The sequence below is a fragment of the Haemaphysalis longicornis genome, unplaced genomic scaffold (genome assembly GCF_048455015.1).
Source record: "Haemaphysalis longicornis isolate Haplotype H1 unplaced genomic scaffold, Haemaphysalis longicornis Haplotype H1 scaffold_1, whole genome shotgun sequence".
Classification (NCBI taxonomy): Eukaryota; Metazoa; Arthropoda; class Arachnida; order Ixodida; family Ixodidae; genus Haemaphysalis; species Haemaphysalis longicornis.
The window spans coordinates 41,492,225-41,512,976 of NW_027526203.1; the positions used below are offsets into that span (position 1 = coordinate 41,492,225).

General features: G+C 47.6%; 1 protein-coding gene and 2 non-coding genes across 3 annotated transcripts in view; 2 read left to right on the top strand and 1 right to left on the bottom strand.

The window, feature by feature from the left end:
- LOC144176020 (tachykinin-like peptides receptor 86C) overlaps positions 1-20,752 on the bottom strand; it is an 833,985-nt gene that overhangs the window by 802,111 nt on the left and 11,122 nt on the right. The window lies entirely within an intron of this gene.
- Trnap-ugg (transfer RNA proline (anticodon UGG)) lies at positions 10,828-10,899 on the top strand. Its single transcript has one exon. It is a non-coding gene; the product is annotated as a tRNA-Pro (tRNA).
- On the top strand, positions 17,054-17,125 carry Trnat-cgu (transfer RNA threonine (anticodon CGU)). The gene has a single exon. It is a non-coding gene; the product is annotated as a tRNA-Thr (tRNA).

The window sequence follows — 20,752 nt, forward strand, 5'->3', positions numbered from 1 at the left end:
CTGTATTTCCTTAACGAGCCCCTCATTTCCTTACTATATTATTCTGTGAAAGCCTAGGTTCTGGCAGCCTTGATGCCTAGGTAGCATAAGAGGGCTTCCCGCCAGTAACCCGCTCATGACAGGCTGTAGACGTTTGAGTCACGCCCCGGGGGTTGAAAAGAAGGTCCCCTTCTCCCCGTGTAGTCAGAGTGGCGCTGGCTACCACCCTCAAGAGTAAGATACACTTCTAGTAAATTTAATTAGCCCAGAAAGTGAAGGAGAACACAGTCGCCCAGATAGCCGAATTTGTAAGGCATTCGACATGTAATCGAAAGGCGTGGGTTCGGTCCCCTCTCTGGGCGCGTGTTTTTCTTTCTTTCTTTCTTCTGTATATTTAAAAAAAATGTACCTAATTAACCGTAGTCAAAAAGAAAAGAGCCTAACCACACCCCTATGCCTCCTTTGGCATTGTAGACTGCCGACCTATCTTTCTGTATTTCCTTAACGAGCCCCTCATTTCCTTACTATATTATTCTGCGAAAGCCTAGCGAGGGTCTAGTTTCTGGCGGCCTTGATGCCTAGGTAGCATAAGAGGGCTTCCCGCCAGTAACCCGCTCATGACAGGCTGTAGACGTTCGAGTCACGCCCCGGGGGTTGAAAAGAAGGTCCCCTTCTCCCCGTGTAGTCAGAGTGGCGCTGGCTACCACCCTCAAGAGTCAGATACACTTCTAGTAAATTTAATTAGCCCAGAAAGTGAAGGAGAACACAGTCGCCCATATAGCCGAATTTGTAAGGCATTCGACATGTAATCGAAAGGCGTGGGTTCGGTCCCCTCTCTGGGCGCATGTTTTTCTTTCTTTCTTTCTTCTGTATATTTAAAAAAAATGTACCTAATTAACCGTAGTCAAAAAGAAAAGAGCCTAACCACACCCCTATGCCTCCTTTGGCATTGTAGACTGCCGACCTATCTTTCTGTATTTCCTTAACGAGCCCCTCATTTCCTTACTATATTATTCTGCGAAAGCCTAGCGAGGGTCTAGTTTCTGGCGGCCTTGATGCCTAGGTAGCATAAGAGGGCTTCCCGCCAGTAACCCGCTCATGACAGGCTGTAGACGTTCGAGTCACGCCCCGGGGGTTGAAAAGAAGGTTCCCTTCTCCCCGTGTAGTCAGAGTGGCGCTGGCTACCACCCTCAAGTGTCAGATACACTTCTAGTAAATATAAATTGCCCAGAAAGTCAAGAACACAGTCGCCCCGATAGCCGAATTGGTAAGGCATTCGACATGTAATCGAAAGGCGTGGGTTCGGTCGCCACTCTGGGCGCGTGATTTTCTTACTTTCTTTCTTCTGTATATTTAAAAAAATGTACCTAATTAACCGTAGTGAAAAAGAAAAGAGGTTAACCACTCCCCTATGCCTCCTTTGGCATTGTAGACTGCCGACCTATCTTTCTGTATTTCCTTAACGAGCCCCTCATTTCCTTACTATATTATTCTGCGAAAGCCTAGCGAGGGTCTAGGTTCTGGCAGCCTTGATGCCTAGGTAGCATAAGAGGGCTTCCCGCCAGTAACCCGCTCATGACAGGCTGTAGACGTTCGAGTCACGCCCCGGGGGTTGAAAAGAAGGTCCCCTTCTCCCCGTGTAGTCAGAGTGGCGCTGGCTACCACCCTCAAGAGTCAGATACACTTCTAGTAAATTTAATTAGCCCAGAAAGTGAAGGAGAACACAGTCGCCCAGATAGCCGAATTTGTAAGGCATTCGACATGTAATCGAAAGGCGTGGGTTCGGTCCCCTCTTTGGGCGCGTGTTTTTCTTTCTTTCTTTCTTCTGTATATTTTAAAAAAATGTACCTAATTAACCGTAGTCAAAAAGAAAAGAGCCTAACCACACCCCTATGCCTCCTTTGGCATTGTAGACTGCCGACCTATCTTTCTGTATTTCCTTAACGAGCCCCTCATTTCCTTACTATATTATTCTACGAAAGCCTAGCGAGGGTCTAGTTTCTGGCGGCCTTGATGCCTAGGTAGCATAAGAGGGCTTCCCGCCAGTAACCCGCTCATGACAGGCTGTAGACGTTCGAGTCACGCCCCGGGGGTTGAAAAGAAGGTCCCCTTCTCCCCGTGTAGTCAGAGTGGCGCTGGCTACCACCCTCAAGAGTCAGATACACTTCTAGTAAATTTAATTAGCCCAGAAAGTGAAGGAGAACACAGTCGCCCATATAGCCGAATTTGTAAGGCATTCGACATGTAATCGAAAGGCGTGGGTTCGGTCCCCTCTCTGGGCACGTGTTTTTCTTTCTTTCTTTCTTGTGTATATTTAAAAAAAATGTACCTAATTAACCGTAGTGAAAAAGAAAAGAGCCTAACCACACCCCTATGCCTCCTTTGGCATTGTAGACTGCCGACCTATCTTTCTGTATTTCCTTAACGAGCCCCTCATTTCCTTACTATATGATTCTGCGAAAGCCTAGCGAGGGTCTAGGTTCTGGCAGCCTTGATGCCTAGGTAGCATAAGAGGGCTTCCCGCCAGTAACCCGCTCATGACAGGCTGTAGACGTTCGAGTCACGCCCCGGGGGTTGAAAAAAAGGTCCCCTTCTCCCCGTGTAGTCAGAGTGGCGCTGGCTACCACCCTCAAGAGTCAGATACACTTCTAGTAAATTTAATTAGCCCAGAAAGTGAAGGAGAACACAGTCGCCCAGATAGCCGAATTGGTAAGGCATTCGACATGTAATCGAAACGCGTGGGTTCGGTCCCCACTCTGGGCGCGTGTTTTTCTTTCTTTCTTTCTTCTGTATATTTAAAAAAAATGTACCTAATAACCCGTAGTGAAAAAGAAAAGAGCATAACCACACCCCTATGCCTCCTTTGGCATTGTAGACTGCCGACCTATCTTTCTGTATTTCCTTAACGAGCCCCTCATTTCCTTACTATATTATTCTGCGAAAGCCTAGCGAGGGTCTAGGTTCTGGCAGCCTTGATGCCTAGGTAGCATAAGAGGGCTTCTCGCCAGTAACCCGCTCATGACAGGCTGTAGACGTTCGAGTCACGCCCCGGGGGTTGAAAAGAAGGTCCCCTTCTCCCCGTGTAGTCAGAGTGGCGCTGGCTACCACCCTCAAGAGTCAGATACACTTCTAGTAAATTTAATTAGCCCAGAAAGTGAAGGAGAACACAGTCGCCCAGATAGCCGAATTTGTAAGGCATTTGACATGTAATCGAAAGGCGTGGGTTCGGTCCCCTCTCTGGGTGCGTGTTTTTCTTTCTTTCTTTCTTCTGTATATTTAAAAAAAATGTACCTAATTAACCGTAGTCAAAAAGAAAAGAGCCTAACCACACCCCTATGCCTCCTTTGGCATTGTAGACTGCCGACCTATCTTTCTGTATTTCCTTAACGAGCCCCTCATTTCCTTACTATATTATTCTGCGAAAGCCTAGCGAGGGTCTAGTTTCTGGCGGCCTTGATGCCTAGGTAGCATAAGAGGGCTTCCCGCCAGTAACCCGCTCATGACAGGCTGTAGACGTTCGAGTCACGCCCCGGGGGTTGAAAAGAAGGTCCCCTTCTCCCCGTGTAGTCAGAGTGGCGCTGGCTACCACCCTCAAGAGTCAGATACACTTCTAGTAAATTTAATTAGCCCAGAAAGTGAAGGAGAACACAGTCGCCCATATAGCCGAATTTGTAAGGCATTCGACATGTAATCGAAAGGCGTGGGTTCGGTCCCCTCTCTGGGCGCGTGTTTTTCTTTCTTTCTTTCTTGTGTATATTTAAAAAAAATGTACCTAATTAACCGTAGTGAAAAAGAAAAGAGCCTAACCACACCCCTATGCCTCCTTTGGCATTGTAGACTGCCGACCTATCTTTCTGTATTTCCTTAACGAGCCCCTCATTTCCTTACTATATGATTCTGCGAAAGCCTAGCGAGGGTCTAGTTTCTGGCGGCCTTGATGCCTAGGTAGCATAAGAGGGCTTCCCGCCAGTAACCCGCTCATGACAGGCTGTAGACGTTCGAGTCACGCCCCGGGGGTTGAAAAGAAGGTTCCCTTCTCCCCGTGTAGTCAGAGTGGCGCTGGCTACCACCCTCAAGTGTCAGATACACTTCTAGTAAATATAAATTGCCCAGAAAGTCAAGAACACAGTCGCCCCGATAGCCGAATTGGTAAGGCATTCGACATGTAATCGAAAGGCGTGGGTTCGGTCCCCACTCTGGGCGCGTGATTTTCTTACTTTCTTTCTTCTGTATATTTAAAAAAAATGTACCTAATTAACCGTAGTGAAAAAGAAAAGAGGTTAACCACACCCCTATGCCTCCTTTGGCATTGTAGACTGCCGACCTATCTTTCTGTATTTCCTTAACGAGCCCCTCATTTCCTTACTATATTATTCTGCGAAAGCCTAGCGAGGGTCTAGGTTCTGGCAGCCTTGATGCCTAGGTAGCATAAGAGGGCTTCCCGCCAGTAACCCGCTCATGACAGGCTGTAGACGTTTGAGTCACGCCCCGGGGGTTGAAAAGAAGGTCCCCTTCTCCCCGTGTAGTCAGAGTGGCGCTGGCTACCACCCTCAAGAGTCAGATACACTTCTAGTAAATTTAATTAGCCCAGAAAGTGAAGGAGAACACAGTCGCCCATATAGCCGAATTTGTAAGGCATTCGACATGTAATCGAAAGGCGTGGGTTCGGTCCCCTCTCTGGGCGCGTGTTTTTCTTTCTTTCTTTCTTGTGTATATTTAAAAAAAATGTACCTAATTAACCGTAGTGAAAAAGAAAAGAGCCTAACCACACCCCTATGCCTCCTTTGGCATTGTAGACTGCCGACCTATCTTTCTGTATTTCCTTAACGAGCCCCTCATTTCCTTACTATATGATTCTGCGAAAGGCTAGCGAGGGTCTAGGTTCTGGCAGCCTTGATGCCTAGGTAGCATAAGAGGGCTTCCCGCCAGTAACCCGCTCATGACAGGCTGTAGACGTTCGAGTCACGCCCCGGGGGTTGAAAAAAAGGTCCCCTTCTCCCCGTGTAGTCAGAGTGGCGCTGGCTACCACCCTCAAGAGTCAGATACACTTCTAGTAAATTTAATTAGCCCAGAAAGTGAAGGAGAACACAGTCGCCCAGATAGCCGAATTGGTAAGGCATTCGACATGTAATCGAAACGCGTGGGTTCGGTCCCCACTCTGGGCGCGTGTTTTTCTTTCTTTCTTTCTTCTGTATATTTAAAAAAAATGTACCTAATAACCCGTAGTGAAAAAGAAAAGAGCATAACCACACCCCTATGCCTCCTTTGGCATTGTAGACGGCCGACCTATCTTTCTGTATTTCCTTAACGAGCCCCTCATTTCCTTACTATATTATTTTGTGAAAGCCTAGCGAGGGTCTAGGTTCTGGCAGCCTTGATGCCTAGGTAGCATAAGAGGGCTTTCCGCCAGTAACCCGCTCATGACAGGCTGTAGACGTTTGAGTCACGCCCCGGGGGTTGAAAAGAAGGTCCCCTTCTCCCCGTGTAGTCAGAGTGGCGTGTGCTACCACCCTCAAGAGTAAGATACACTTCTAGTAAATTTATTTAGCCCAGAAAGTGAAGGAGAACACAGTCGCCCAGATAGCCGAATTTGTAAGGCATTCGACATGTAATCGAAAGGCGTGGGTTCGGTCCCCTCTCTGGGCGCGTGTTTTTCTTTCTTTCTTTCTTCTGTATATTTAAAAAAAATGTACCTAATTAACCGTAGTCAAAAAGAAAAGAGCCTAACCACACCCCTATGCCTCCTTTGGCATTGTAGACTGCCGACCTATCTTTCTGTATTTCCTTAACGAGCCCCTCATTTCCTTACTATATTATTCTGCGAAAGCCTAGCGAGGGTCTAGTTACTGGCGGCCTTGATGCCTAGGTAGCATAAGAGGGCTTCCCGCCAGTAACCCGCTCATGACAGGCTGTAGACGTTCGAGTCACACCCCGGGGGTTGAAAAGAAGGTCCCCTTCTCCCCGTGTAGTCAGAGTGGCGCTGGCTACCACCCTCAAGAGTCAGATACACTTCTAGTAAATTTAATTAGCCCAGAAAGTGAAGGAGAACACAGTCGCCCATATAGCCGAATTTGTAAGGCATTCGACATGTAATCGAAAGGCGTGGGTTCGGTCCCCTCTCTGGGCGCGTGTTTTTCTTTCTTTCTTTCTTGTGTATATTTAAAAAAAATGTACCTAATTAACCGTAGTGAAAAAGAAAAGAGCCTAACCACACCCCTATGCCTCCTTTGGCATTGTAGACTGCCGACCTATCTTTCTGTATTTCCTTAACGAGCCCCTCATTTCCTTACTATATTATTCTGCGAAAGCCTAGCGAGGGTCTAGGTTCTGGCAGCCTTGATGCCTAGGTAGCATAAGAGGGCTTCCCGCCAGTAACCCGCTCATGACAGGCTGTAGACGTTTGAGTCACGCCCCGGGGGTTGAAAAGAAGGTCCCCTTCTCCCCGTGTAGTCAGAGTGGCGCTGGCTACCACCCTCAAGAGTAAGATACACTTCTAGTAAATTTAATTAGCCCAGAAAGTGAAGGAGAACACAGTCGCCCAGATAGCCGAATTTGTAAGGCATTCGACATGTAATCGAAAGGCGTGGGTTCGGTCCCCTCTCTGGGCGCGTGTTTTTCTTTCTTTCTTTCTTCTGTATATTTAAAAAAAATGTACCTAATTAACCGTAGTCAAAAAGAAAAGAGCCTAACCACACCCCTATGCCTCCTTTGGCATTGTAGACTGCCGACCTATCTTTCTGTATTTCCTTAACGAGCCCCTCATTTCCTTACTATATTATTCTGCGAAAGCCTAGCGAGGGTCTAGTTTCTGGCGGCCTTGATGCCTAGGTAGCATAAGAGGGCTTCCCGCCAGTAACCCGCTCATGACAGGCTGTAGACGTTCGAGTCACGCCCCGGGGGTTGAAAAGAAGGTTCCCTTCTCCCCGTGTAGTCAGAGTGGCGCTGGCTACCACCCTCAAGTGTCAGATACACTTCTAGTAAATATAAATTGCCCAGAAAGTCAAGAACACAGTCGCCCCGATAGCCGAATTGGTAAGGCATTCGACATGTAATCGAAAGGCGTGGGTTCGGTCCCCACTCTGGGCGCGTGATTTTCTTACTTTCTTTCTTCTGTATATTTAAAAAAAATGTACCTAATTAACCGTAGTGAAAAAGAAAAGAGGTTAACCACACCCCTATGCCTCCTTTGGCATCTTAGACTGCCGACCTATCTTTCTGTATTTCCTTAACGAGCCCCTCATTTCCTTACTATATTATTCTGCGAAAGCCTAGCGAGGGTCTAGGTTCTGGCAGCCTTGATGCCTAGGTAGCATAAGAGGGCTTCCCGCCAGTAACCCGCTCATGACAGGCTGTAGACGTGCGAGTCACGCCCCGGGGGTTGAAAAGAAGGTCCCCTTCTCCCCGTGTAGTCAGAGTGGCGCTGGCTACCACCCTCAAGAGTCAGATACACTTCTAGTAAATTTAATTAGCCCAGAAAGTGAAGGAGAACACAGTCGCCCATATAGCCGAATTTGTAAGGCATTCGACATGTAATCGAAAGGCGTGGGTTCGGTCCCCTCTCTGGGCGCGTGTTTTTCTTTCTTTCTTTCTTGTGTATATTTTAAAAAAATGTACCTAATTAACCGTAGTGAAAAAGAAAAGAGCCTAACCACACCCCTATGCCTCCTTTGGCATTGTAGACTGCCGACCTATCTTTCTGTATTTCCTTAACGAGCCCCTCATTTCCTTACTGTATGATTCTGCGAAAGCCTAGCGAGGGTCTAGGTTCTGGCAGCCTTGATGCCTAGGTAGCATAAGAGGGCTTCCCGCCAGTAACCCGCTCATGACAGGCTGTAGACGTTCGAGTCACGCCCCGGGGGTTGAAAAAAAGGTCCCCTTCTCCCCGTGTAGTCAGAGTGGCGCTGGCTACCACCCTCAAGAGTCAGATACACTTCTAGTAAATTTAATTAGCCCAGAAAGTGAAGGAGAACACAGTCGCCCATATAGCCGAATTTGTAAGGCATTCGACATGTAATCGAAAGGCGTGGGTTCGGTCCCCTCTCTGGGCGCGTGTTTTTCTTTCTTTCTTTCTTGTGTATATTTAAAAAAAATGTACCTAATTAACCGTAGTGAAAAAGAAAAGAGCCTAACCACACCCCTATGCCTCCTTTGGCATTGTAGACTGCCGACCTATCTTTCTGTATTTCCTTAACGAGCCCCTCATTTCCTTACTATATTATTCTGCGAAAGCCTAGCGAGGGTCTAGGTTCTGGCAGCCTTGATGCCTAGGTAGCATAAGAGGGCTTCCCGCCAGTAACCCGCTCATGACAGGCTGTAGACGTTTGAGTCACGCCCCGGGGGTTGAAAAGAAGGTCCCCTTCTCCCCGTGTAGTCAGAGTGGCGCTGGCTACCACCCTCAAGAGTAAGATACACTTCTAGTAAATTTAATTAGCCCAGAAAGTGAAGGAGAACACAGTCGCCCAGATAGCCGAATTTGTAAGGCATTCGACATGTAATCGAAAGGCGTGGGTTCGGTCCCCTCTCTGGGCGCGTGTTTTTCTTTCTTTCTTTCTTCTGTATATTTAAAAAAAATGTACCTAATTAACCGTAGTCAAAAAGAAAAGAGCCTAACCACACCCCTATGCCTCCTTTGGCATTGTAGACTGCCGACCTATCTTTCTGTATTTCCTTAACGAGCCCCTCATTTCCTTACTATATTATTCTGCGAAAGCCTAGCGAGGGTCTAGTTTCTGGCGGCCTTGATGCCTAGGTAGCATAAGAGGGCTTCCCGCCAGTAACCCGCTCATGACAGGCTGTAGACGTTCGAGTCACGCCCCGGGGGTTGAAAAGAAGGTTCCCTTCTCCCCGTGTAGTCAGAGTGGCGCTGGCTACCACCCTCAAGTGTCAGATACACTTCTAGTAAATATAAATTGCCCAGAAAGTCAAGAACACAGTCGCCCCGATAGCCGAATTGGTAAGGCATTCGACATGTAATCGAAAGGCGTGGGTTCGGTCCCCACTCTGGGCGCGTGATTTTCTTACTTTCTTTCTTCTGTATATTTAAAAAAAATGTACCTAATTAACCGTAGTGAAAAAGAAAAGAGGTTAACCACACCCCTATGCCTCCTTTGGCATCGTAGACTGCCGACCTATCTTTCTGTATTTCCTTAACGAGCCCCTCATTTCCTTACTATATTATTCTGCGAAAGCCTAGCGAGGGTCTAGGTTCTGGCAGCCTTGATGCCTAGGTAGCATAAGAGGGCTTCCCGCCAGTAACCCGCTCATGACAGGCTGTAGACGTGCGAGTCACGCCCCGGGGGTTGAAAAGAAGGTCCCCTTCTCCCCGTGTAGTCAGAGTGGCGCTGGCTACCACCCTCAAGAGTCAGATACACTTCTAGTAAATTTAATTAGCCCAGAAAGTGAAGGAGAACACAGTCGCCCATATAGCCGAATTTGTAAGGCATTCGACATGTAATCGAAAGGCGTGGGTTCGGTCCCCTCTCTGGGCGCGTGTTTTTCTTTCTTTCTTTCTTGTGTATATTTTAAAAAAATGTACCTAATTAACCGTAGTGAAAAAGAAAAGAGCCTAACCACACCCCTATGCCTCCTTTGGCATTGTAGACTGCCGACCTATCTTTCTGTATTTCCTTAACGAGCCCCTCATTTCCTTACTGTATGATTCTGCGAAAGCCTAGCGAGGGTCTAGGTTCTGGCAGCCTTGATGCCTAGGTAGCATAAGAGGGCTTCCCGCCAGTAACCCGCTCATGACAGGCTGTAGACGTTCGAGTCACGCCCCGGGGGTTGAAAAAAAGGTCCCCTTCTCCCCGTGTAGTCAGAGTGGCGCTGGCTACCACCCTCAAGAGTCAGATACACTTCTAGTAAATTTAATTAGCCCAGAAAGTGAAGGAGAACACAGTCGCCCAGATAGCCGAATTGGTAAGGCATTCGACATGTAATCGAAACGCGTGGGTTCGGTCCCCACTCTGGGCGCGTGTTTTTCTTTCTTTCTTTCTTCTGTATATTTAAAAAAAATGTACCTAATAACCCGTAGTGAAAAAGAAAAGAGCATAACCACACCCCTATGCCTCCTTTGGCATTGTAGACTGCCGACCTATCTTTCTGTATTTCCTTAACGAGCCCCTCATTTCCTTACTATATTATTCTGTGAAAGCCTAGGTTCTGGCAGCCTTGATGCCTAGGTAGCATAAGAGGGCTTCCCGCCAGTAACCCGCTCATGACAGGCTGTAGACGTTTGAGTCACGCCCCGGGGGTTGAAAAGAAGGTCCCCTTCTCCCCGTGTAGTCAGAGTGGCGCTGGCTACCACCCTCAAGAGTAAGATACACTTCTAGTAAATTTAATTAGCCCAGAAAGTGAAGGAGAACACAGTCGCCCAGATAGCCGAATTTGTAAGGCATTCGACATGTAATCGAAAGGCGTGGGTTCGGTCCCCTCTCTGGGCGCGTGTTTTTCTTTCTTTCTTTCTTCTGTATATTTAAAAAAAATGTACCTAATTCACCGTAGTCAAAAAGAAAAGAGCCTAACCACACCCCTATGCCTCCTTTGGCATTGTAGACTGCCGACCTATCTTTCTGTATTTCCTTAACGAGCCCCTCATTTCCTTACTATATTATTCTGCGAAAGCCTAGCGAGGGTCTAGTTTCTGGCGGCCTTGATGCCTAGGTAGCATAAGAGGGCTTCCCGCCAGTAACCCGCTCATGACAGGCTGTAGACGTTCGAGTCACGCCCCGGGGGTTGAAAAGAAGGTCCCCTTCTCCCCGTGTAGTCAGAGTGGCGCTGGCTACCACCCTCAAGAGTAAGATACACTTCTAGTAAATTTAATTAGCCCAGAAAGTGAAGGAGAACACAGTCGCCCAGATAGCCGAATTTGTAAGGCATTCGACATGGAATCGAAAGGCGTGGGTTCGGTCCCCTCTCTGGGCGCGTGTTTTTCTTTCTTTCTTTCTTCTGTATATTTAAAAAAAATGTACCTAATTAACCGTAGTCAAAAAGAAAAGAGCCTAACCACACCCCTATGCCTCCTTTGGCATTGTAGACTGCCGACCTATCTTTCTGTATTTCCTTAACGAGCCCCTCATTTCCTTACTATATTATTCTGCGAAAGCCTAGCGAGGGTCTAGTTTCTGGCGGCCTTGATGCCTAGGTAGCATAAGAGGGCTTCCCGCCAGTAACCCGCTCAAGACAGGCTGTAGACGTTCGAGTCACGCCCCGGGGGTTGAAAAGAAGGTTCCCTTCTCCCCGTGTAGTCAGAGTGGCGCTGGCTACCACCCTCAAGTGTCAGATACACTTCTAGTAAATATAAATTGCCCAGAAAGTCAAGAACACAGTCGCCCCGATAGCCGAATTGGTAAGGCATTCGACATGTAATCGAAAGGCGTGGGTTCGGTCCCCACTCTGGGCGCGTGATTTTCTTACTTTCTTTCTTCTGTATATTTAAAAAAAATGTACCTAATTAACCGTAGTGAAAAAGAAAAGAGGTTAACCACACCCCTATGCCTCCTTTGGCATTGTAGACTGCCGACCTATCTTTCTGTATTTCCTTAACGAGCCCCTCATTTCCTTACTATATTATTCTGCGAAAGCCTAGCGAGGGTCTAGGTTCTGGCAGCCTTGATGCCTAGGTAGCATAAGAGGGCTTCCCGCCAGTAACCCGCTCATGACAGGCTGTAGACGTTCGAGTCACGCCCCGGGGGTTGAAAAGAAGGTCCCCTTCTCCCCGTGTAGTCAGAGTGGCGCTGGCTACCACCCTCAAGAGTCAGATACACTTCTAGTAAATTTAATTAGCCCAGAAAGTGAAGGAGAACACAGTAGCCCATATAGCCGAATTTGTAAGGCATTCGACATGTAATCGAAAGGCGTGGGTTCGGTCCCCTCTCTGGGCGCGTGTTTTTCTTTCTTTCTTTCTTGTGTATATTTTAAAAAAATGTACCTAATTAACCGTAGTGAAAAAGAAAAGAGCCTAACCACACCCCTATGCCTCCTTTGGCATTGTAGACTGCCGACCTATCTTTCTGTATTTCCTTAACGAGCCCCTCATTTCCTTACTATATGATTCTGCGAAAGCCTAGCGAGGGTCTAGGTTCTGGCAGCCTTGATGCCTAGGTAGCATAAGAGGGCTTCCCGCCAGTAACCCGCTCATGACAGGCTGTAGACGTTCGAGTCACGCCCCGGGGGTTGAAAAAAAGGTCCCCTTCTCCCCGTGTAGTCAGAGTGGCGCTGGCTACCGCCCTCAAGAGTCAGATACACTTCTAGTAAATTTAATTAGCCCAGAAAGTGAAGGAGAACACAGTCGCCCAGATAGCCGAATTGGTAAGGCATTCGACATGTAATCGAAACGCGTGGGTTCGGTCCCCACTCTGGGCGCGTGTTTTTCTTTCTTTCTTTCTTCTGTATATTTAAAAAAAATGTACCTAATAACCCGTAGTGAAAAAGAAAAGAGCATAACCACACCCCTATGCCTCCTTTGGCATTGTAGACTGCCGACCTATCTTTCTGTATTTCCTTAACGAGCCCCTCATTTCCTTACTATATTATTCTGTGAAAGCCTAGCGAGGGTCTAGGTTCTGGCAGCCTTGATGCCTAGGTAGCATAAGAGGGCTTTCCGCCAGTAACCCGCTCATGACAGGCTGTAGACGTTTGAGTCACGCCCCGGGGGTTGAAAAGAAGGTCCCCTTCTCCCCGTGTAGTCAGAGTGGCGTGTGCTACCACCCTCAAGAGTAAGATACACTTCTAGTAAATTTAATTAGCCCAGAAAGTGAAGGAGAACACAGTCGCCCATATAGCCGAATTTGTAAGGCATTCGACATGTAATCGAAAGGCGTGGGTTCGGTCCCCTCTCTGGGCGCGTGTTTTTCTTTCTTTCTTTCTTGTGTATATTTTAAAAAAATGTACCTAATTAACCGTAGTGAAAAAGAAAAGAGCCTAACCACACCCCTATGCCTCCTTTGGCATTGTAGACTGCCGACCTATCTTTCTGTATTTCCTTAACGAGCCCCTCATTTCCTTACTATATTATTCTGCGAAAGCCTAGCGAGGGTCTAGGTTCTGGCAGCCTTGATGCCTAGGTAGCATAAGAGGGCTTCCCGCCAGTAACCCGCTCATGACAGGCTGTAGACGTTCGAGTCACGCCCCGGGGGTTGAAAAGAAGGTCCCCTTCTCCCCGTGTAGTCAGAGTGGTGCTGGCTACCACCCTCAAGAGTCAGATACACTTCTAGTAAATTTAATTAGCCCAGAAAGTGAAGGAGAACACAGTCGCCCATATAGCCGAATTTGTAAGGCATTCGACATGTAATCGAAAGGCGTGGGTTCGGTCCCCTCTCTGGGCGCGTGTTTTTCTTTCTTTCTTTCTTGTGTATATTTAAAAAAAATGTACCTAATTAACCGTAGTGAAAAAGAAGAGAGCCTAACCACACCCCTATGCCTCCTTTGGCATTGTAGACTGCCGACCTATCTTTCTGTATTTCCTTAACGAGCCCCTCATTTCCTTACTATATGATTCTGCGAAAGCCTAGCGAGGGTCTAGGTTCTGGCAGCCTTGATGCCTAGGTAGCATAAGAGGGCTTCCCGCCAGTAACCCGCTCATGACAGGCTGTAGACGTTCGAGTCACGCCCCGGGGGTTGAAAAAAAGGTCCCCTTCTCCCCGTGTAGTCAGAGTGGCGCTGGCTACCACCCTCAAGAGTCAGATACACTTCTAGTAAATTTAATTAGCCCAGAAAGTGAAGGAGAACACAGTCGCCCAGATAGCCGAATTGGTAAGGCATTCGACATGTAATCGAAACGCGTGGGTTCGGTCCCCACTCTGGGCGCGTGTTTTTCTTTCTTTCTTTCTTCTGTATATTTAAAAAAAATGTACCTAATAACCCGTAGTGAAAAAGAAAAGAGCATAACCACACCCCTATGCCTCCTTTGGCATTGTAGACTGCCGACCTATCTTTCTGTATTTCCTTAACGAGCCCCTCATTTCCTTACTATATTATTCTGTGAAAGCCTAGGTTCTGGCAGCCTTGATGCCTAGGTAGCATAAGAGGGCTTCCCGCCAGTAACCCGCTCATGACAGGCTGTAGACGTTCGAGTCACGCCCCGGGGGGTTGAAAAGAAGGTTCCCTTCTCCCCGTGTAGTCAGAGTGGCGCTGGCTACCACCCTCAAGTGTCAGATACACTTCTAGTAAATATAAATTGCCCAGAAAGTCAAGAACACAGTCGCCCCGATAGCCGAATTGGTAAGGCATTCGACATGTAATCGAAAGGCGTGGGTTCGGTCCCCACTCTGGGCGCGTGATTTTCTTACTTTCTTTCTTCTGTATATTTAAAAAAAATGTACCTAATTAACCGTAGTGAAAAAGAAAAGAGGTTAACCACACCCCTATGCCTCCTTTGGCATTGTAGACTGCCGACCTATCTTTCTGTATTTCCTTAACGAGCCCCTCATTTCCTTACTATATTATTCTGCGAAAGCCTAGCGAGGGTCTAGGTTCTGGCAGCCTTGATGCCTAGGTAGCATAAGAGGGCTTCCCGCCAGTAACCCGCTCATGACAGGCTGTAGACGTTCGAGTCACGCCCCGGGGGTTGAAAAGAAGGTCCCCTTCTACCCGTGTAGTCAGAGTGGCGCTGGCTACCACCCTCAAGAGTCAGATACACTTCTAGTAAATTTAATTAGCCCAGAAAGTGAAGGAGAACACAGTCGCCCATATAGCCGAATTTGTAAGGCATTCGACATGTAATCGAAAGGCGTGGGTTCGGTCCCCTCTCTGGGCGCGTGTTTTTCTTTCTTTCTTTCTTGTGTATATTTAAAAAAAATGTACCTAATTAACCGTAGTGAAAAAGAAAAGAGCCTAACCACACCCCTATGCCTCCTTTGGCATTGTAGACTGCCGACCTATCTTTCTGTATTTCCTTAACGAGCCCCTCATTTCCTTACTATATGATTCTGCGAAAGCCTAGCGAGGGTCTAGGTTCTGGCAGCCTTGATGCCTAGGTAGCATAAGAGGGCTTCCCGCCAGTAACCCGCTCATGACAGGCTGTAGACGTTCGAGTCACGCCCCGGGGGTTGAAAAAAAGGTCCCCTTCTCCCCGTGTAGTCAGAGTGGCGCTGGCTACCACCCTCAAGAGTCAGATACACTTCTAGTAAATTTAATTAGCCCAGAAAGTGAAGGAGAACACAGTTGCCCAGATAGCCGAATTGGTAAGGCATTCGACATGTAATCGAAACGCGTGGGTTCGGTCCCCACTCTGGGCGCGTGTTTTTCTTTCTTTCTTTCTTCTGTATATTTAAAAAAAATGTACCTAATAACCCGTAGTGAAAAAGAAAACAGCATAACCACACCCCTATGCCTCCTTTGGCATTGTAGACTGCCGACCTATCTTTCTGTATTTCCTTAACGAGCCCCTCATTTCCTTACTATATTATTCTGTGAAAGCCTAGGTTCTGGCAGCCTTGATGCCTAGGTAGCATAAGAGGGCTTCCCGCCAGTAACCCGCTCATGACAGGCTGTAGACGTTTGAGTCACGCCCCGGGGGTTGAAAAGAAGGTCCCCTTCTCCCCGTGTAGTCAGAGTGGCGCTGGCTACCACCCTCAAGAGTAAGATACACTTCTAGTAAATTTAATTAGCCCAGAAAGTGAAGGAGAACACAGTCGCCCAGATAGCCGAATTTGTAAGGCATTCGACATGTAATCGAAAGGCGTGGGTTCGGTCCCCTCTCTGGGCGCGTGTTTTTCTTTCTTTCTTTCTTCTGTATATTTAAAAAAAATGTACCTAATTAACCGTAGTCAAAAAGAAAAGAGCCTAACCACACCCCTATGCCTCCTTTGGCATTGTAGACTGCCGACCTATCTTTCTGTATTTCCTTAACGAGCCCCTCATTTCCTTACTATATTATTCTGCGAAAGCCTAGCGAGGGTCTAGTTTCTGGCGGCCTTGATGCCTAGGTAGCATAAGAAGGCTTCCCGCCAGTAACCCGCTCATGACAGGCTGTAGACGTTCGAGTCACGCCCCGGGGGTTGAAAAGAAGGTCCCCTTCTCCCCGTGTAGTCAGAGTGGCGCTGGCTACCACCCTCAAGAGTCAGATACACTTCTAGTAAATTTAATTAGCCCAGAAAGTGAAGGAGAACACAGTCGCCCATATAGCCGAATTTGTAAGGCATTCGACATGTAATCGAAAGGCGTGGGTTCGGTCCCCTCTCTGGGCGCGTGTTTTTCTTTCTTTCTTTCTTGTGTATATTTAAAAAAAATGTACCTAATTAACCGTAGTGAAAAAGAAAAGAGCCTAACCACACCCCTATGCCTCCTTTGGCATTGTAGACTGCCGACCTATCTTTCTGTATTTCCTTAACGAGCCCCTCATTTCCTTACTATATGATTCTGCGAAAGCCTAGCGAGGGTCTAGGTTCTGGCAGCCTTGATGCCTAGGTAGCATAAGAGGGCTTCCCGCCAGTAACCCGCTCATGACAGGCTGTAGACGTTCGAGTCACGCCCCGGGGGTTGAAAAAAAGGTCCCCTTCTCCCCGTGTAGTCAGAGTGGCGCTGGCTACCACCCTCAAGAGTCAGATACACTTCTAGTAAATTTAATTAGCCCAGAAAGTGAAGGAGAACACAGTCGCCCAGATAGCCGAATTGGTAAGGCATTCGACATGTAATCGAAACGCGTGGGTTCGGTCCCCACTCTGGGCGCGTGTTTTTCTTTCTTTCTTTCTTCTGTATATTTAAAAAAAATGTACCTAATAACCCGTAGTGAAAAAGAAAAGAGCATAACCACACCCCTATGCCTCCTTTGGCATTGTAGACTGCTGACCTATCTTTCTGTATTTCCTTAACGAGCCCCTCATTTCCTTACTATATTATTCTGTGAAAGCCTAGCGAGGGTCTAGGTTCTGGCAGCCTTGATGCCTAGGTAGCATAAGAGGGCTTCCCGCCAGTAACCCGCTCATGACAGGCTGTAGACGTTTGAGTCACGCCCCGGGGGTTGAAAAGAAGGTCCCCTTCTCCCCGTGTAGTCAGAGTGGCGCTGGCTACCACCCTCAAGAGTAAGATACACTTCTAGTAAATTTAATTAGCCCAGAAAGTGAAGGAGAACACAGTCGCCCAGATAGCCGAATTTGTAAGGCATTCGACACGTAATCGAAAGGCGTGGGTTCGGTCCCCTCTCTGGGCGCGTGTTTTTCTTTCTTTCTTTCTTCTGTATATTTAAAAAAAATGTACCTTATTAACCGTAGTCAAAAAGAAAAGAGCCTAACCACACCCCTATGCCTCCTTTGGCATTGTAGACTGCCGACCTATCTTTCTGTATTTCCTTAACGAGCCCCTCATTTCCTTACTATATTATTCTGCAAAAGCCTAGCGAGGGTCTAGTTTCTGGCGGCCTTGATGCCTAGGTAGCATAAGAGGGCTTCCCGCCAGTAACCCGCTCATGACAGGCTGTAGACGTTCGAGTCACGCCCCGGGGGTTGAAAAGAAGGTTCCCTTCTCCCCGTGTAGTCAGAGTGGCGCTGGCTACCACCCTCAAGTGTCAGATACACTTCTAGTAAATATAAATTGCCCAGAAAGTCAAGAACACAGTCGCCCCGATAGCCGAGTTGGTAAGGCATTCGACATGTAATCGAAAGGCGTGGGTTCGGTCCCCACTCTGGGCGCGTGATTTTCTTTCTTTGTTCTGTATATTTCAAAAAAATGTACCTAATTAACCGTAGTGAAAAAGAAGAGAGCCTAATCACACCCCTATGCCTCCTTTGGCATTGTAGACTGCCGACCTCTCTTTCTGTATTTCCTTAACGAGCCCCTCATTTCCTTACTATATTATTCTGTGAAAGCCTAGCGAGGGTCTAGGTTCTAACAGCCTTGATGCCTAGGTAGCATAAGAGGGCTTCCCGCCAGTAACCCGCTCATGACAGGCTGTAGACGTTCGAGTCACGCCCCGGGGGTTGAAAAGAAGGTCCCCTTCTCCCCGTGTAGTCAGAGTGGCGCTGGCTACCACCCTCAAGAGTCAGATACACTTCTAGTAAATTTAATTAGCCCAGAAACTGAAGGAGAACACAGTCGCCCAGATAGCCGAATTTCTAAGGCATTCGACATGTAATCGAAAGGCGTGGGTTCGGTCCCCTCTCTGGGCGCGTGTTTTTCTTTCTTTCTTTCTTCTGTATATTTAAAAAAAATGTACCTAATTAACCGTAGTGAAAAAGAAAAGAGCCTAACCACACCCCTATGCCTCCTTTGGCATTGTAGACTGCCGACATATCTTTCTGTATTTCCGTAACGAGCCCCTCATTTCCTTACTATATTATTCTGCGAAAGCCTAGCGAGGGTCTAGGTCCTGGCGGCCTTGATGCCTAGGTAGCATAAGAGGGCTTCCAGCCAGTAACCCGCTCATGACAGGCTGTAGACGTTCGAGTCACGCCCCGGGGGTTGAAAAGAAGGTCCCCTTCTCCCCGTGTAGTCAGAGTGGCGCTGGCTACCACCCTCAAGTGTCAGATACACTTCTAGTAAATATAAATAGCCCAGAAAGTCAAGAACACAGTCGCCCCGATAGCCGAATTGGTAAGGCATTCGACATGTAATCGAAAGGCGTGGGTTCGGTCCCCACTCTGGGCGCGTGTTTTTCTTTCTTTCTTCTGTATATTTCAAAAAAATGTACCTAATTAACCGTAGTGAAAAAGAAGAGAGCCTAACCACACTCCTATGCCTCCTTTGGCATTGTAGACTGCCGACCTCTCTTTCTGTATTTCCTTAATGAGCCCCTCATTTCCTTACTATATTATTCTGCGAAAGCCTAGCGAGGGTCTAGGTTCTGGCAGCTTTGATGCCTAGGTAGCATAAGAGGGCTTCCCGCCAGTAACCCGCTCATGACAGGCTGTAGACGTTCGAGTCACGCCCCGGGGGTTGAAAAGAAGGTCCCCTTCTCCCCGTGTAGTCAGAGTGGCGCTGGCTACCACCCTCAAGAGTCAGATACACTTCTAGTAAATTTAATTAGCCCAGAAAGTGAAGGAGAACACAGTCGCCCAGATAGCCGAATTGGTAAGGCATTCGACATGTAATCAAAAGGCGTGGGTTCGGTCCCCACTCTTGGCGCATGTTTTTCTTTCTTTCTTCTGTATATTTTAAAAAAATGTACCGAATTAACCGCAGTGAAAAAGAAAAGAGGTTAACCACACCCCTATACCTCCTTTGGCATTGTAGACTGCCGACCTATCTTTCTGTATTTCCTTAACGAGCCCCTCATTTCCTTGGTATATTATTCTGCGAAAGCCTAGCGAGGGTCTAGGTTCTAGCAGCCTTGATGCCTAGGTAGCATAAGAGGGCTTCCCGCCAGTAACCCGCTCATGACAGGCTGTAGACGTTCGAGTCACGCCCCGGGGGTTGAAAAGAAGGTCCCCTTCTCGCCGTGTAGTCAGAGTGGCGCTGGCTACCACCCTCAAGTGTTAGATACACTTCTAGTAAATATAAATAGCCCAGAAAGTCAAGAACACAGTCGCCCAGATAGCCGAATTGGTAAGGCATTCGACATGTAATCGAAAGGCGTGGGTTCGGTCCCCACTCTGGGCGCGTGTTTTTCTTTCTTTCTTTCTTGTGTATATTTCAAAAAAATGTACCTAATTAACCGTAGTGAAAAAGAAGAGAGCCTAACCACACCCCTATGCCTCCTTTGGCATTGTAGACTGCCGACCTCTCTTTCTGTATTTCCTTAACGAGCCCCTCATTTCCTTACTATATTATTCTGCGAAAGCCTAGCGAGGGTCTAGGTTCTGGCGGCCTTGATGCCTAGGTAGCATAAGAGGGCTTCCCGCCAGTAACCCGCTCATGACAGGCTGTAGACGTTCGAGTCTTGCCCCGGGGGTTGAAAAAAAGGTCCCCTTCTCCCCGTGTAGTCAGAGTGGCGCTAGCTACCACCCTCAAGAGTCAGATACACTTCTAGTAAATTTAATTAGCCCAGAAAGTGAAGGAGAACACAGTCGCCCAGATAGCCGAATTGGTAAGGCATTCGACATGTAATCGAAAGGCGTGGGTTCGGTCCCCACTCTGGGCGCGTGTTTTTCTTTCTTTCTTTCTTCTGTATATTTAAAAAAAAATGTACCTAATTAACCGTAGTGAAAAAGAAAAGAGCCTAACCACACCCCTATGCCTCCTTTGGCATTGTAGACTGCCGACCTATCTTTCTGTATTTCCTTAACGAGCCCCTCATTTCCTTACTATATTATTCTGTGAAAGCGTAGCGAGGGTTTAGGTTCTGGCAGCCTTGAGGCCTAGGTAGCATAAGAGGGCTTCCCGCCAGTAACCCGCTCATGACAGGCTGTAGACGTTCGAGTCACGCCCCGGGGGTTGAAAAGAAGGTCCCCTTCTCCCCGTGTAGTCAGAGTGGCGCTGGCTACCACCCACAAGAGTCAGATACACTTCTAGTAAATTTAATTAGCCAAGAAAGTGAAGGAGAACACAGTCGCCCAGATAGCCGAATTTGTAAGGCATTCGACATGTAATCGAAAGGCGTGGGTTCGGTCCCCTCTCTGGGCGCGTTTTTCTTTCTTTCTTTCTTCTGTATATTTAAAAAAAATGTACCTAATTAACCGTAGTGAAAAAGAAAAGAGCCGAACCACACCCCTATGCCTCCTTTGGCATTGTAGACTGCCGACCTATCTTTCTGTTTTTCCTTAACGAGCCCCTCATTTCCTTACTATATTATTCTGCGAAAGCCTAGCGAGGGTCTAGGTTCTGGCAGCTTTGATGCCTAGGTAGCATAAGAGGGCTTCCCGCCAGTAACCCGCTCATGACAGGCTGTAGACGTTCGAGTCAC